This window comes from Ambystoma mexicanum, chromosome 8 (assembly GCF_040938575.1).
Source record: "Ambystoma mexicanum isolate Mex_15411 chromosome 8, UKY_AmexF1_1, whole genome shotgun sequence".
Classification (NCBI taxonomy): Eukaryota; Metazoa; Chordata; class Amphibia; order Caudata; family Ambystomatidae; genus Ambystoma; species Ambystoma mexicanum.
The window spans coordinates 507,627,443-507,646,120 of NC_090929.1; the positions used below are offsets into that span (position 1 = coordinate 507,627,443).

The 18,678-nt window shown below is 43.2% G+C and overlaps 1 protein-coding gene across 3 annotated transcripts in view; it reads left to right on the top strand.

The window, feature by feature from the left end:
• PRKCZ (protein kinase C zeta) overlaps positions 1-18,678 on the top strand; it is a 1,951,357-nt gene that overhangs the window by 764,988 nt on the left and 1,167,691 nt on the right. The window lies entirely within an intron of this gene.

The following is an 18,678-nucleotide window of genomic DNA, read 5'->3' on the forward strand; positions in this document are numbered from 1 at the left end:
ATGCTTAACATTATATATTACCTGACAGCAGACAGCTTTCTTTTTGCATATTCTGCTCTGGTGCAATTGAGAAGATCAATATTTTGTTTAATGGTGAAAATAAATTGAAACGCGTAGGTTGCCAGCTATAGAAATGTATATTTTCGGTAGGCACCTGGACTGAACACCTGCATTTGGTGGGGACAGAAAGGGGTCACGTTTCAAACGGATTTAAACACTACCTTGTTTTTAAGCATCATGAATGCAGATGTGCATTGAGGCAGTGTGTTTATGCAGGATTGGGTTGCCATGTTCTTACGTTGCTTTTTTTAAATGCTTTTAAAACCATGACTGCATATGGCATGCAGGTGCTTTAGGTGTGTCCCCTGAATTATGCATGCAGACAATCTTTAAAATTAGATATTCACTTGTATCCGTGCTCCTTAATATGCTATGAAAATAAATGTGATTTGACAACTACTGTATAAAAGGACTGCGGAGGTATTTATTGTGTTGTTTATTAAAAACTAGAATTAGCCAGTGCCCAAACCCACGATTTATGGGCTATTCAGCCAATTTCCAAGACATTTCAACTGAAGGGTATTGCGGGATCCCTTTGACTATTCTGCTGGCTCATTTGAGCAGGCTTTATCCTTTTCGTTTGTTAGTGGCATGGCAGCGATGATTAGGTTATTCCGAGCACGTGAATAGATCCCATCCCCCCGCAATGAAAGGAAAACCTTGCCATCAGCGAAGCAGCCGGCAAAATATTACTCGGCTCGCAGTGGGCAATTCATGTTCTGGTCCCAAATTGCTAATCATTAGCATGTCTTCATAGCATGGCTTGTCGGACGTGGACAAAGGCGCGCTGCCCCCTCCCCCATTGGTGGAAAATGCCATGCAGCTCAGAAAATAGGAATTCACCATGTCACTGTTTCTCAAGGGTATCTGAGCGTTCTTCCTCCTTCATCCAGCGCGAGTCACGTGGTTTATGGATGCACGCTGTCGTGAAATAATTTGTAGGCATTAATCACAGTAAATGTAACATTCCTTGGCTTAAAACATGATGTAGAGCCAACCGTTGGTTTTCACAAAACCGGGGGAATGTACATTTTTGTGTCCATCTATTGTAAACATTTTCTATAACACTATGCAGTTTTTCTGTTACTTTGCTAATTTAAGAGGCTGTTTTTAAATAATTAACTCATGTCTGATGTTTTTGTAACGTGTGACCGTCCTACTTATACACATCCTCTTTTGTCGTGCAGTGGTGTGCTCGTGTGAGCCAATGTTCATTGCCTTAGTTTCAACTTTACCAGTTGATCGGTCCACGCCCATCTTGAAGACCCCACATCATGTCTTTGACTGTACCCAAGTAGCTCTCCCCTCGTGTGAATTCGAAGCAGAACGGTACATGACTAACCATGACCGTTTTGCATTCATTTAAGAATGCAGAACTATTTTTTGAGACTCAAATATGGCACACTGATCTCATCTCACTTTCCATACTGATGTTCACATGTGGAAGAACGAACGAGGGAAGCCACTAGTAACGCTTAAGAAACCTTGCCAAGCATGTTATCCTGTAGTACCTCTTCTTGATTTTCCTCCTACTTTCAGTCCTTGATTTATTTTCTTCTTTCCTAGAGCCCTCCATTGTGTAATTGCACTCATTTCGCTGGTTTTTTGACAGCATTTAGTTAGGATCTTGACACTGTAAGTCACAGGCATGTGGCCATTTTTTGAACGTTTTGCTGCGTCACATGCCAGTTTCGTTGATATCATTAGCATGTTGAAAGCTGCTGCTGCATTCCTGCATATTATTTTGTGGTTCCCAATTCCACGTAGCCCTCCAAGCTCGCTTCCCATTTCTTTAGTGTCTGTCATAACATACTTTCTCATGCAGATTGTTCCATGCAGAGTGAGGCATGGCGACTGAGAAGTGGGGTCATCTGGCTGAAGAAGGTTAAGAGAATTGTTTATACTACTTTCTGAAATCTGCAATGAGCTTTACTGTGCCAAACTGCCTGCTTTATCCTGCTGGTGGTAAATGTTTATCACGAGCATTCTGTCGTCACTCTGAAAATGACCTCTTTAGAAACAAATCTCACCAGAAGAATAGTCTGTCTCGTTTGATGAATAACTCTTGTTATAAGGGGGCAACACGAGGAGTTTTGGAATTATGATCTCTCATGCAAATAACTCTTGGACAAAGCATAAGAATACACATTGAAAATTGTATTTTCAAACTCCAAATAGTTTAACAAAATGCGTAATTCCCTTCGGATATCTCTTCATATAAACTGGATACTGTACAAGAAGGCCATGGCTCAAGGCCATGTAAATGGCAAAGGTGTGCTTTTCAAATCCCATGTGACACAATATAACAGTTGACTTTACTCTAGAATCTTAACATTGGTCGGGCAGGCACAATGGCTTTTGGGTAAGTGGTGTTCTTTTGAAAGTAGCCTAATTTGTTTAGCTTCTTCTGTCCTCATGACACATCCAACAACTTGAATTTCAAATTAAAGCATATCTGCGTGCTACTTAAAAAAAAATGGTTGTTGTTTCACTGCCTGTTTGAGTGCTACTGCCCTGGATAAAACACATTACTCACACCAGCTTTCTATGGTACAGTCACCTTCTGGTATTTTCTGGCCCCAGTCTCTGTCTGACTAACGCTCCTTGAACATTTACCTTTGGGCTTTTCAATTGGGCTTGTCATCCCCTTTCTTCACCTGAGAGAGCCTTACTGGAGAATATATTTCCTTTATTTCTCTACCCTGGGTACAGCACATGGGCTTTACTTAATTTCTATTCCCCCTGGATACAGCGCTGGGCTTCACAAACTTTTCCCTTGGGGTCTGCGCTGGGGCTTCTTATTCACCTTCCTTTTTCCCCTGGGTGATGGGACTTCTCTATGGGGGGCTGGGGTGTTAAGACGGATTTCTGAACTCTGTCCTGGTGGCGCAGAAGTTCAGAAGGCCAACCTAATTACTTGGAACAGGGTAACCTCTGGACGAGCCAGACCAATCAAGGTAGCGATCGCGGCGGTCAAGACTAGGTCTCAAGAGGGGTGAGGGTGACTGAAAGCCCGCAATGAGCACACAAAGCAAGAGCGCTTACAAACTACTCCAAACAGTTGTTATATCAAAAATATATACACATTTATTTTAAGGCCTTTAAAACAATGACCGTAGCGAGAAAATCACAATATCACAATATTAAACCAACACATACCATATCAACACAATATATATACAAATACAACAGTCGCTAGCGTTATAAGCACGAAATGTGTAGTCCACCTGCAAGGGAAGGAAAACAGGCAGTGCGATAACGCTTTAGACTCAGTTCGCCTTCAGAGGCACCTAACTAGATGGAAGTCCGAGCCCTGCGAAGAGTGGAGCCTTGTGCTCAAAGTACCTGCCACGCCGGTGCCAACGGGCAAAAGGGGAAGCTCTTCGGAGGAAGTCAGGCAGTTCGGGTTAGTGCCCAGCAGAAGGAGAACAGGTTCCGCAACTCAAGCGCAGCCTCCACAGCGAGCAGAAGCAGAGCGCGAGTACGGACAAAAGGGTGCTGTTTTTACACAGCGGGGAAAAGCAATGGGCTACTGCAGGAGGGCGACCAGATCCTAGCTAAACTACTCACCGGTCCCCGAAGCAAGCAGACCCAGGCTTCTCCACGTTAGTTTCAGCAGCTGGCAGGTTCAGAAGAGCAGGGAACGCCTCGTAGTCGTGTAGAGCAAAAAGACGTTCCAATTGACGAAACCAGCACAGTTTGTTGCCGCAGCAGGACAACGGAGCGGCCGTGTGTATCCGAGCCAAATGTACACTCCTCCCTTCAGACTTGGGAACGCCAAGTGTACGAAGCGTGGGAGAGTGACCAGGACTCGAAATACAACACAACCTGGCGGCGGTTACAGAGCAGGACTCCCTTGTAAGCTGGTCAGTCAACTGGATGGCCCAGAGACACTTCCGAAGGCTTACTTGGCAGGAGATGATGAAGTCGCCGGGAATAGCTGTTCCTGCTATTCCAAAGGTCGAAGCACCAGTACAGGCCTTCTGGTTCGATCAAAGGAGGAAAGGGTTTCACAGGACGACAGCAGTGCAAAGGAGGATTCCTTCAGCGGGTCACCAGCGATTCCTCGGTCCAGCCTCGTGGTTGCAGGATACTTGGCTCCTGTATTCCTTTGTTCGTGAGAACTCAGGAGATCGACATGGTAGTGGTGTTTCCAGCTCCCTCTTATCCACGGTTCCCTTCGCGCCAAAACGGAGGGGAGCCAATGGGAGATCCGCTCATCAACACACACACCATACGTGGACCAATCACAGACCACGGTGGTCCCAGGCATTCACACTACCCTAGACTCTCTGGCACCCAGGATGTGTATTGGGACCAGACATCCCAGCCCACACCCTGGAGGCACACAAACGACATGTAGAAGCCCGCGAAAGCAACCACGTTTCGCGGGAAAGTACATGCCCAAATAAGGAAGGCCCCGGGTCGCTCGACCTGGGGAAGGTGAAGGGAGCAAGACGGTCAGTGGACAAGACAAAGGAGCCTCGTGGTCTGGCCATTTTGGGAGCCAGGCCACCATTTTGGGTTCAGTGCGAAAAACGTGCTTAGAACGCCAAAAGGAGCTCAAAATAAACAAAACGATCGCTGCCACCATTCGAGTCCCTGAATGACTTGCACCGATCAAATACCATCCTAAAAGAGTATCTAGGGCCTGTAGAAGGCTAGAGACCCAAGAGAGCTGTAACTTAGCTTACAGTGCCCTCTTGTGTCATGTTGCACTAAAGCCGCAACACGATGAAAGAAACTACGGGAAACAGCGTTCCCCGGTACTGACTGTCTTAAGGGCATGTCAGTTTCCCCGTAAGAAGGAGCGAAAGCCCAGAGGAGTGCAGCAGAAGGCTGCACTTCTCTGGCAAAGTCAAGAACAAGGTGCAAAACAACAGCAAAAAGTTTAGGGGTTGCCACATGGAAGGAAAATTACCTACAATTACGAAATCTTTCCTAACACTGGGGTTCCTCCTCTTCTCTGCTGCTCCCCCCTAAGCAGACTGCTCATCTGTCTACCTTCTAAATCGTCGCCAGTGTAATAAAGCTACTTCTTAGACACTCTTGTAGGTTCATTCAGTTATGTTTTATTATAAGTCTCTTTAAGATGGTACAGAGCGAACCACTGGGTCCCATCACCCAGGCTGACTTGTCCCAACTGGCTCAGGCTGGAACCTTGACACTCACATCCAAACATTCCACGGCAGCACATCAACATTCTCTCAGCTTATACATACATAGCAAGCACGATACAACCAACTTGAACATTTAACTGTATTTAATTACCTTGGTTATAGTATATAGATCTGTGGTTAATGTAACCTAGTCAAACAAGTGAAGTATATAGTCTGCTGCTTAGAAGGTCAACATGCTAGTACTCTTAACCATTTCTTTCAAGAAGCAGGGCGAAATTCTCTCCAGAGCCATTAATTCATATAGGGCCATCCAGCTTCATTATAAGGGACAGCTATGGGGATTTTCAAATTGCACTAAATCGACAACTATTGGTAATAGCTTGTATAGAGCCTTGATGGGGTCTGCTCTTACACTACATATGAAATGGGCATCGAATGTAACTTAGCTTCTTCTGTGAGACCAAAACCTGTTATTCTGTGCAGTATTTGAATTTACGAAAAGTTGGAGTATCTAAACCAGGAATAAAATGCATACGAAAAATGCAATGCTGTTGGAAATTGCTTTGGGTACAATTTGTTCCCCACATGTTAGCAGACATTGGTCTGAAAGTATTCTGGGACTCCCCCTCTGAAATCGAGAAAAAATAAAAATCTTCTGGCTTTCATGCATTGAACAAAAGGTAGTAATTTAACAAAGGCAGCAAATGGTATGTCACTGAGATATTTTAATACTTGTCATTAGATGAAATGCATTATACCTACCCTCTCTTCCCATTGTCCCTATACTAGAGACACAGATTGGGTATATTATGACTGGCATCATTTGCCACAAAATGGACTAGGGCCGATAATGGATTTGGGGTTTGCTTGATGTGCAAGGAAATAGAAATATTTTTTTGTCTTGTGAAAATACCCAAGCTATTAGTCAAATATGGTTGATTCTGTTATTTAGAGTTATTTGTGTTCGAAATACTATAGATGATATTAGTTACAGCCCTGCTTCCCTAAATGTCGGAGCCCATTACATTATCAGGTAGCCTATTTCTTGCAGTCTGCTTGGAAACGGTGAGCATCTTATTTTTAATATTATTTATTTATGTTTTTATTGAGCGCCAAACTAGTGTCAGGAAGCTATTGAGCACTTTAGAGTTAGAGGATCTTAGGGGCAGGAAACACGGGGATTAGAACAAGGAAGAGGGAGAAGGCAAAACCATAGCTCGTAAAACTGCTGGAAACCAAAAGGGATAGTAGACAGACCAGGGAAGTTCACCTAGTTCTCGTTGAGGAGCTGTTCTTTGAAGGGGAAGGTGATGAGCTGCAACCTGAAGTGTAGAATCATGGGGCATTTCTGATGCTGATGGGGAGGAGGTTCCAGAGTCTCGGGCATCGAACAAGAAGGCTGGTCTACTGGGTCTTTTCTTCCTACACTGGGTTGGGGGGGAGAAGGATGCTGGTGGATGGCTGGCCGATGATGATGATGGAGTCTTCGACTCCACTCTCTCCTTCTCCTCGCACATCTCGGACAACTCCAAAAAGTCCCACTACCAACTGCACCTTCTCAAAGGTATTTTACTTTTTCTCACTTTTCCCCACAAGCTCACAACCTCTAGAGCCCTGGTTCTCTCTAGGCTGGACTATTGCAACAGCCTCTTTCTCAACCTTCCTACGTCTACTCTCCATCCTCTACAACTCATCCAGAATAGAACTGCAAGGCTTATCCTTGTCCTCAAGCTCAGGGACCGCATCTCTCTGGTGCTGAAATCCCTCCACTGGCTCCCTGAGGCTGTAAGGATCAATTTTAAGACCCTCTGCATAGTTCACAAGGCTTTCTGGGACTGGGGCCCACACTATCTACAACGCTCTCTTCGTAAATACTCTCCCTATAGAGTCCTCCGCTCGTCCTCCAACTCTCTGCGGGTGAGCAGCTTTCACAAGCCGAGAAATTTGGGGGTAGATCTTTATCCTCTGCTGGTTCCTCCCTCTGGAACAGCCTCCCTGCCTCTCTCCATCTTGATCCTGAGCACCTTAAATTCCGTTAACACCTCAAGACCTTACTCTTTTCTTCCTCCTTCTCTTTCCCTCTACCCTGCAAACCTCTTTTTTCCCCACCACCCCTTCCTCCTTCTCCTCCCTAACTTTGCTCAGGTTTTGCCGATTGGTTGCCTGGCTTACCTTCAGAGCCTTACGGGTCCCAGGCCCAGGCCTCCCCCGCCAGTTTTTGCACTTGTCCCCGGGCCACTGCACTATGTTCAGCACTACTGCACTTTCTGCTTACGCTCTGAGCGAGGCAACCTCTCTGCACTTATCCCAGGGCCCTGTTGGACTGGACGTGTTTGTTCTCCCCTCCCCCTCGCACCTCCGTCTGTACGCATGCATTAACTAAATGTACTAGTAAGTTCTTCTGTCCTGTGTCCCCCCTCCCTAGCTTGGTCGAAACTGTAACACTTCATGCACTTGCACTAGGAGAAATGCTGTCAGGCCTAGTATGCTAGTCTTTCTGTTTAGATCACTGAAAAACCTCTAGGCCTAAGAATTACTGTATTCCCCTGTTCCCTTCCCGCCTTGAAGCGCTTTGAAGCACTCCACCTGTCTATAAGCAATGTATAAATAGACAACTACATTACATATCAAGCTTAACTGAGTGGTAGCTTGGAGATTTGAGGGAGATAGCCTTGAAGATGATGCAGGAGTTAAATGTGGACCAAACCTGTAGTGGGGAGCCACTGTAGTTTGCGATTTGGGATGATGCAGACGAATTTGCAGTCTTTTGACGCATGCTGCAGAATGTGTGACACATCTCAAGGGTGCCATTGTGGTTGTCTGGAGGCCTTCCAAGAGGGATTTGCCACCGTCCTGGTGAGAGAAAAGTACCAAGGCCTGGACAGCCAGATCTGAAGTTGTTTGCTGGGATGAAAGGCTTTGTTTTCTTCAGGTGGGAGAGGTTAGTACCATGCCATTTGAGTTTCTCCACTATCTGCTCCTTCAAGGAAGATGTCTATCAAGGTAGAATCCAAGGATTTGGGGCAGGTGGACCGCTGCAGTGTGAAGCCCTTGATGTGCATAGCTAAAAGTCATGTCTGGGTGTTCAGTGGTGTTGATGAGAAGCAGGAATTCAGACCTGTATGGTATGAGTTTCAAACAGGCATTTGACCATCACAACTGGATCAGTGTGAGGAAAACCAGGTGTCTGTAGATGAATTTGATGTAGGCGATCTTGAGGTAGAACTAGAAGTCATCAGCATATTGGTCAATGTGCATGTTGTGTGAAGCCAAGAGGTTTCCAAGGGGTTCCTTGTTTAGGTGGAAGTTCACAGGGGAGAGGATGAATCCCAGTGTGGCTCGACAGATGATGGGTAGCGTAGGTAATCTGGCTGAGTTTATTTGGATAAATGGATGGTGGTCAGTGCAATAAGTTTTGAACCAGGGTAGGACAGTTCCGCTGTTACCCATTCAGTGCTGAGGAATGCTGGCGGGCTATCCTATTAAATGCGACAGAGGTCAAATGGAACCAAAATTGTGGGGTTTAAAGGGCCAGTCACCTATATGGCATCAGTCTCTGTGTTGCATCTGGGTCTGAAGCGGGATTGGTAGCAGATTGTTGGCGTTGATGTGGTCTTTTGAGGCTACTGCTTTCTCAAGGATCTTTTATAAGAAGGGGAAATGCGAGATGGGGCAGTTGTTGCTGAGGTTTTCAGGGTCCAGAGTTGGTTTCTTGAGGAGGCAGAGGATTTGTCTGGTCTTAAAGGCTGAGGGGAAGATACCTTGAGTGTGTGAGCTGATGATGATTGCCAGAAAGGGGAGAGTGATTCTGTCAGGAGGATCTCGAGTATTGAAGCAGGCAGGATGTTGTCAAAGTATGATGTGGCCTTGAGGGATGCTCGGGTTGCAGACCGGTCTCTATGGTGAATATCTTGAAAGCTGTCATACTTGTGGTCATTTTGTGAGATGGGATGTGTGGAGTGTTATCTCTTGCAGCATTGAGATCTATGGGCAAGCAGAACTTTCTGGTGAAGAAGGCCCAGATGGTTGTGGGCTTTTCGATGGAGTGCTGGACGGTTGGGCATAGGGTTGATGCAGTGCCTAATGGCTTTGAAGAGGGCTCTATTTTCATAATCTGCTTCTGCAATAGTGTTCTCGTAGTAGGTGGCCTTGTGTGTGCGGTGATCTATTGTCTGCATGTCCAGTAGAGTTCCCTGAGCATTGCAAGGTCAGATGTGCTCCTGGAGCGTTACCATTGCTTTTCCTGTCTTCTGATGGTTCTTTTGTTACGTTTGAGTTCATCAGTGTACCAGGTTGTAGATTGGTTTGAGGGTGCATAGTTTTAGCTGGAAATGTTAGTCAATGTTGGTGGTGTGGGTGGCATTGAGTTCTTGGAGTTGTGAGTCACAGACCTGGTTTTTGAGGTCGATTGACCAGGTGAGATAAAGGTTCGCAAAGTCTTTAATGATCTCTTCCACTGGGAAGTTTTTGAATGACCTGAATGTTTGTTTGCTGGGTTTCTTTGGGGGGTTAGTGAGTGGGATGGTCTGCCATAAGTCTTTATTTAAGATTTGACTGTAACTAAAGATATGCAAATATAAGTGTGTTTATTTAGTAATTGTTTTCACTAAATATGAGTTGGTCAGGATTTCGTTGGTGTAGGTCTTGGAAACCTTCACTTTAAATCTTGAGCTGGAAAACATTTTCTCTTTTGTTCACAAACTCCTAGTCTTTTTTTTCATACACATGTGTGACTTCATTTCGATTTGGGGTTGTTTTACCGCGGATGAAAAGTTCAAAGGAGAAACGACTGAAGATTATTTGTTCGAAATAATCTTTGGTCGTTTCTCCCCCGAACATTCCCGAGGTGCCCAAACCCCTACCCACCCTGCCAACAACCCCCCCTCCGACCTCCCCAAACCTCTTACTTACCTTCAATTCTGTCTCGCTTGTCCTTGTGACGCCAGTTCCCTTTCACTTCCATGATCGAGAACCAGCGGCGCAGTGTCCTTTCCTTTTTGTTTCTTCGTATTAGCTGCAAGGGTGGCCTCCTCAAACCCGCTCACTACACTGTATAGTGAGCAGGGTTTTCGCGGGGCAGCACCTGCAGCGTTTATTTATTTATTTTTTTGGACTGCAGGACCGCTGCAGGGGCAAACCCGCAACCACCGCTCACAGTATAGTAAGCGGGGGTTGGGGGGAGAGGGGACAGCCCTACACCGAATCCAACTGACATACCCAACCAAAAGTCTTGAAAGAAGGTCGAACATTTGGTGGTACCTTCTTTCTGACTTTTGGTTGGTTAGGTCATTTGGATTCAGTCATTTTGGCTGAAAACCTCACTTCAAGGTCCAAAAAGCAGTGCAGGATGTTTTTTTTTTCTTCTCTCAGTGATATGCGTTTTCTCTAGCTTCCAAAAGGCTTACTCGCTAGTCTCCCAATGTAAGGTTTTGCTAAGTGTCCTTTTACTGTTATACACTTGGAAGTCTTCACCCCAGGTTGCAAGATACAACATGGGTTGTTCTAGCTTTCGTGCAATCTGACCCTTACTCCAGGGTCCAAAATACAGAGCCTCTACCTCACCTTTCGGATGTGGTTAATTTCAATACAGTTGACCACTTGTAATCCTTTCCCCCAGATTACCGGTTTATTGCATGCTGTTTTTTTTTCTTTTAAAACTGAACCTCAACCCAGGCTTCCTGGTGTAGAGCCTTTTGATGTATTTCCGATGGTGCTTGTTGCACTTCTAAACCATCCCTCCAGGTCCCAAGTTGCTAGTGTGAACTTCGCTCCAGGCTCCGTAGTGTGGAACTTCTTGCTGTCTTTTCCGATACGTTTGTCTTGTTGGAATCGTTCACTTGTACATTTCATTCAGGCCATCAATTCTATGCAGCATTCTCGCTTCCTTTTCTCAGTCTCAATATGAGTTTGTATGCTTGCCAACTTTTACTAAATGCCCAAGGATGGAACACAGTTGATCTCGTATTCTCCTAATTATCACTAATGTTTGTTATGCACTGGTAAACTCACTACAGGTTTCAGTGCAATTGTTTCCTCATCTTACTTTTATGCGTTATGTGCTTGGGAACGTCACTTCAGGTCCATTCTGCAGCATAATGTTCTTCTCTGCTCTCTACTGTTTACTATACTCCTGGGTGCCTGGGTGTCGCTGTCATTGATTTCACAGCTTCTCACCTCACTTTCTCCCTTTCTCTGTTATCCCAGGAAATTCCATTAAGTTCTCTTGCTCGTTCCCCCCATCTTTTTTGCTCTCTTTTTCTTTACCTTTCTCTTTTGATGCCTTTTTCCTTTCTCTTTTGATGCCTTTCCTTTCTCTTTTGATGCCATTTTCCTTTCTCTTTTGATGCCCTTTTCCTTTCTCTTTTGATGCCCTTTTCCTTTCTCTTTTGATGCCCTTTTCCTTTCTCTTTTGATGCCTTTTTCCTTTCTCTTTTGATGCCTTTTTCCTTTCTCTTTTGATGCCTTTTTCCTTTCTCTTTTGATGCCTTTTTCCTTACTCTTTTGATGCCTTTTTCCTTACTCTTTTGATGCCTTTTTCCTTACTCTTTTGATGCCTTTTTCCTTACTCTTTTGATGCCCTTTCCTTACTCTTTTGATGCCTTTTCCTTTCTCTTGTGCTTCCTGTTTCTCTCTTGCCCCTAATCTCTTATACGCTCTTTTCGCCCCTCTCTCTCATGTCCTTTTCCCCTCTCTTATGCCCATCCTCCATCCCCTCACTCATGCTTGCTCCACAACCGCTTGGGTGGTAGTTCACCAATGGCTTGCTCATACTTCACCGGTTTAATAGTGGGCATCCAAACTTCCACACACCTTACTCAGAACTATAAGCTGTCTGGCTCCTTGTACTCAGTTTCTTACTTCTTACCGTTTCATTGTCCCACATCCAACAGTGGTCTTACGTTCTTGTAATTTTAGCAATTCTCACCCACTTTTTGTCCTTTAATATCCTCTCCGCATATTTTCATCAGAAGATTTCCTGTGCTCCTTTCCCATCACATTCCCTGTCCACTTGCGCTGTTTTGCAGGCTGACTCCTGTCATTTTTTATGTTACCAGTGATGCTTGCATGCCGTTCATATCATCATAGACCTAGTGAACAGACTTGCCGCAAACAGTTTGTCAGAGGACTCCTTGTCACAATTGACATTTGCATGGGTAAGTGGAGATTAGGTCATGCTAACTGTCTCCCTCTATCCCCTTCGTGATTCGCTGTATCCATTTTGATGCTCCAGCTCTTACTTTGTGCCACTCTTATTCTGTGTCTACTTTCACAAACACCAGCTTCAACTGTTTTCATTGTTTGAGTGTGAAAGTCTTAGACTCTGCTTTTGGTAAGAGATCCAGGTAATCTTATGCAATTCTGTTGCATTTTAACCTGTAACCTCCCCAGGAAGGGATACAATTGATTTGCACCTGAGGAGCAAAGAAAGTCGGGACCCTTTTGGTAGGGTGTCCCAAAAGGGTTCTGTCTGTTTCTTACTCCAGAAAGTGGGCGACGGGTCTTTGGCTTGTCCCCTCTAACCGCTTCACACCTATGAGCAGTTGCATGTTGGTTAGTCCCAGCTGATAGACAAATGCAACTGCTCTCCCTCCCTTCAAGAAGATAATCGCCCCACCTCTGCTTCTGCCATTTTACCTCTCCCCCACTGCTCTTCTTTTCAGGGGATCCTGAAATCTCCTTTCTTACCTTCTATTGGTTCAGTCGGACTACACCATCCACTACCCCTATGTTGCACCACTCCTCCCACCCCTGCCTTACCTCACCCTGTTAGTTACGCACCCTTAAACCGTGCTCCCTGACAACTTCCCCCCTGTTCTCCTCTAGAGATGGGTGTTACCCCCTGTTACTTCCCACCCCCACCCCCGCCCCCTCCTCCTCCTGTTCTCCCCATGGGTTCAGACCTCGCTTCCCATGCCCCCTCCCCACCTTATGTGCACATCACTATGCATTCCCCCCACCATGCATTTTGCCTTATCACTCCCACCCCAGACTCTCACTCACCTTGGATGTTTGGGTCTCTGCTCATTTATCAGTTGAACAGGTCGGCCTTGTTAAAAGGTCTACCACTCCAGCCTGGCAACCTCTTAATGATGAGCAATTCTCCCAACTATAGGTTGAACAAAAGGGTAATACCCGAAAATACTGAGGGGAAAACAATTCCCAATGCGCATTTATAGTTTATTCGGCATGGACAAAAACCGTGACTCCCATAATGCCGAACAAGAGGAGCATGGGTTGCAGGGGTGTCCCGTGCACCCCTTGTTAAGGCTTATGGGTCTGGGGGTTGCAGCGGTGTCCCCTGCTTCCATAACATAGAAAGTGGGGGAAAAAAGTTTTAAAAAACGGACCAGCGGTGGAAGTTCCGGCCCACAATGGAGAGGCGGAACTCCCGTTGCAGGGAAACGGCAGCGGGAAAGGAAATATGGTAAGTTTCCAGCTGCCGCATGCATTATTTATGGGTAAAGGGTGGCGGGTAGGAGAAATGCAGGCAAGGGTGATGATTACTGCACACCTCAGTTTTCAAATTCGAATTTTTTCTATTTGAGATTTTTGGCACCTCAGTAATCGAATAAATCTGCATAAAAAACTGAATCCCTTTTCCCAGTGGAACTTACCTCATTCATTTAGCTGTGCGGGTTCCCCTGGCTAGTGGCAGTACATGGTGCATGTGTGCAACTTCAGTTGGGTATCGCATGCTGTATCCCTGCGGGTGTCCTTACCACGAACTGCAGTAAGTGTTCTAGTGCTGTGTTCTGCTGCTAACCTATCTTTCTGTGAGTGGGAATGGTACATGGATGTTGCAATATATGGTCATGACGGCTTCTTCCTGCATCAGAAGAGTGAAAGCTGCAGATCTCTTTAGATACTTGAAAGGTGTCTGAGTTAGTTGGCTGCCAGTCGTTTGCTAGGATGCATCCTACTTAACTGGAGAGTCTGTATGCATGCTTTGGGATGAATTCCAAGAACAACAAGACACTGACACAAAGACAACCACACTACTAGACCTAACGTTTGCATCTTTGCAAAATCAATCTTACGGACACCTCTCAAGTTGCCAGAGGGAACTGAAGAACCAGTACACCTTCCTCTTACCTTTGATAAAATAGATTGACCGTGAACCTTCAGGATCCTCTGTTCCAGGCAAAGTCCTTGCTGCTCATCCCTGCACAGACCTGACATAATTAGGAGGATCACTGGATAACTAAAACTAGACTGGCTTTGATGCCCATCTATACGAAACAGAAGTGAACAACCAAAGAAATTTGAGCTAACTGGTTGTGCTTTGAAAAAGCCCTACTCTTGTCTGAACTATTTTGGAATTAGTTCTGGTTGAACGGACACGGGTACCTTTGCGTCGAGTGGTTCCATCAGCCAGATGTAGTAACTGAAGGAGCCATTTTACATTGGACATTGACTGTAACTCCAACAGGTACCTTTGCAACCCTGTACTCTGAAAAGTCTCTTTCCAAACAAACTTAACTGTCCCCAACACATCATCCCCTGCACAGAAGATAAACTATCTTTTTAACATCACTCTGTGGACAGTCCTATAAATGTTCAATTTGATGTTGATACCACCTTGCTGTGCACTTAAGAGGTGACCATTGCAGGAAACCATGTAGCCTAGACAATGGCTCTATTCCCCTCAACAGTCTGTGTTTATCTAGAAGAAATAATGATTCACAAACATCCAGGGGATTAGATAATGGCAAACCCCCTATCCCCCAAATGCTAGTGCCAGAAAGACATTTTAGAGCTTTTAAGGCCCAACTTTTGGAGACCAAAAAGTATTGGAGTTGTGCAGGTCTAGATTATGCACATTATAGATTCATAAAGCTAAATCATACCTGGAGATCAGTGGATCATCTCTGGTTGTGCATCTCAAGATTCTCAAATAGTCTACAGATTTTCTCCAATTTTAGACCTGGTGAATCAGTTACAAGGAAGTAGGTGCATATCACAGTTGCCCATGGGCATCTCACCATTAGACCCAGTTCACAGCCTTTTGACTCTCCCTAACAGAATACATGCTGCAGTGGCATCTCCTCTTTCAATACCAAAATACATTGCACTGTGTTTTTTTCTTTCGCTGTAAATGAGTTTGTGCTTTCCTGTGTTAAACAGTCTAAGTAATAAATGAACAAACTCAGGAAAGTACATTTTGTGGTGGTTTATACTCGAATGGCGGTCCATGAATTGTGCAGAGACTTCAGTGTTTTAACTTGCCCGCCTTTATGGCTAGGACTTCATTTAATAAAAGGTGCTTTTTCTATTGAAGTTTTGCATTTTGTATGGCTTATAGTTAATGAAAATATTGGCCTATGCTCTGAAAATAGTACCTATTTTCACTGTTTTTTTAGCCCCTTCATTGTGGACTGTTATTTCCCAATTATTTATCTGGTTGATCTAGCCAGTCATAATTTGTACCTTGAATTAAGTCTGACTGTCTTGAAATTTCATAAGCAAATGTTTCAACAAAAGAGTAATTTTTGCTTTTCTACTCATCAATTTTTGTTTCGATTCTTTATTTGATTTAGTTGCAAAATAACTACATTTACATTAATAGTTAAACATTTTACATCTTACATGATTTCCTTTGTGCCATTGCACTTATAGAGTAAATTCAGATTAAAACGATTAAAGAAATATACAGTCAGCATTCCAATGTTCAAAGGTAAATTAAACAAGGGAAAAATAAAAGGTTTTTCTACTGTCATTTAGTTAAAATCATTTTTTTAAAAAAAGGAAATAAAAAACTCACAGCAAGAATGTTTTACTCAGCTGCAATTATGTACCTTGAGACAGATGTTCTCATTCATTTCATAAAACATCCCAAGAGGTTTTTTCATTAAGATCTTGGAATCTCATATGTTTCATTACACAAACAATTACATTTAAAAGCACCTTTGTGCTTTACCTTCCATCCTCACAGATTTGATCCAGTGTTTTACTTCATTCTTCAAACTACCAACCGTCAGCCTATTTATATTACAAATTTGTTTCTAGTTCCGACAATAGAACCTTTCTTAACATTAGAAGTGCAAAAGTGCGCTAATTTCTAATTTGTTTACTTTCAAATTTATATAATCATATCCCTATACTGGTCGAGTGAACTCTGCATTTGCATCCTCATCCACACTTTCTTACTTTCAAGATCTCTATATTCTTTAATGTGCTTATGAAAGCACCTTTCCTAATCTGCTCCAAAGCCTCGCAATCAATCATTATGTGCTGAAGTGTTTCTATATGCTTATAACAATACCTGCATGTTGTATTTAGTAGTTTCTCTTTATCCCACATAGCTCTTCTTATTTTAGTGGGCCCTAGATGAAATCTAAATCTCATTATCTTGTTTCTATAATCTATGGCGGGGTGTTATCTGCAGTACTTATTATCTTTCTCTTTTTTATCTCTGAGGTTTTTTTAATATTTGGTATTTCTCACACTCGTTTTTTGTTTTTATCCAGTCTGCGTCCCACAGTTTAGCTTTAGCATGATTGGGATTGGTTGCTAATAATTCCTCACTAATATCTGCATCAATCATTAACTCTGTGCATTTTCTTTCCCAGGTTTTCACCATGCATGTCCTGCTTTCGTAAAGGCTTGTGTTAGGATACCATTTACAATGTTCTGTATTTTTCTTGGTTTTTAGATTTCTCATACAACATTAGCAAGTTCCATCTGATAACAGCATCTCTAGATATTAGACCTAGTTCATGTCGGAGAATCTGCATCAGGAGGCTTTTTGGTAGTGACAGCAGTGTTTTCCAAAATGTACCCTCTATCGCTATCCATTGGGGTTAATCTTGGAAAATCTTACTCGCTAAACCATAGGTTATGGTCGGAACTACCTTTTGGACATAGTTTGTAATAACGGGAGCGATCGTGAATTTCCCATATTTCCTTTGTATCATTTTGGCTTGAGAGCATAAGATATTCATTTTGTATTTCAGATCCTCTTTTTAAGGTATACCATTCTTACTTGTATTGATGTTTATTCCTAGGTATTTTACTTTATCAACGACTTGTATTAGTGTTCCTTTAATTGTCCAAGCTTTGCTATATTTCTTTGCAGTCCTTTTTGTTACACCCATTATCATTACATTTGACTTTTCTGGATTTATTTTTAAATGAATTTCCCTAGCAGGTTCTTCCCATTCGCACAAGGATCTGTGCAGGCCTATCAGAGTGTGGTCTATAATTGTTAGGTCTTCCGCATAAAGCAGGTGGTTTACTATAACACTATTTTTGGGGAGGGAAAGGCCTAGCTTTGTTAAGATACACTCCTACATCGCTAATATATAGAAATTAAAATGCTTTGATGCTAGCAAGAATAATTTGTCTGAATGGATCTTGTTAGATGCCCGTCACTGTTCAATTTCACTCTTATAGTTCCTGTGTAGAATTGTTTTATTAAAAAAAAAGTATGTAGGCTTGTTTTAATTTGCCCCATAGCTTGGAGCAAGATAGTGTCAAAAGCCTGTTTGTAGTCAATGAATGCAGTGTATATGGCCTTTTTTTCGCTGATTGCTTGGTTTTAAGTGTCTGCATAATTAAGAGATTTGGAGATGCTCCTACGCCCGCAATAAAACCTGCTTGTTTTGGGTCTTTTAGTTTTTTTGTATTTAACCATTTCTCAAAGCCTACCAATATAAATCTTGCATACATTTTGCCAGCTGAATCTAATAGGGCCAGGAGTCTGTGATTCTTAGGTTTTAACCTGTCTCCCTTTTTGAACACGGAAATTATGATAGATTGTTTCCACGATTCAGGTATTTTTCCTGATTTGCCTATTTGTTCATATATTTTATTTAATAATAGTGCCCATTTCTCAGGTGCTTTTTTCAAGGTGGTATTAGACACACCATTGGGCGCAGGTGGCTTGGATGTGCTCAGCTTTTGTATGGCCATTTTTATGTCTAGGAGATCTATATTCGGAGATCGTGAATAAATTATTTTCTGTTTTTATTTCACTTTCAGATATGTCACATTTAAATAGATTTGAGAAATGTTCTACCCAGCTCTCCTCACTAATGCCATTAAGCATGTGGGGCATGGTGTCCACATTTGCCGTCCCACTAAGTAGTCACCATATTTGCGCTCTCGACTTCGTTGCAATGGTTTTTAACATTTGTTAATTTTCCTCCTGAATTTTTTGATGTTTACAACATTTAATAAAATTCTTTTAGTTTGATAATATTGGGTTTCTTCCTCTTATACTCTTCTGTATTTTTTGCAGCAATGTTTCTAACAGCTCTTCTTCTCTCTCGGTTTTTTTTCTCTTAATTACGAGGTCAGAAGTCATGGGCATTTTGTCTCTTAACCGTTTGTTTTCATTAGTTTCTATTTTAAACTGGAGGAGCGCACTTACATAATCACCCTGCTCATTTTGGTTCAAATTACCTAGTAAACAATCCAGTTTACTGTTTGTCCATTTAATTCTGTTAAGACCTTGACCAACTTCAAGTGATTGCAAACATTTATTTTTTCCTATTGG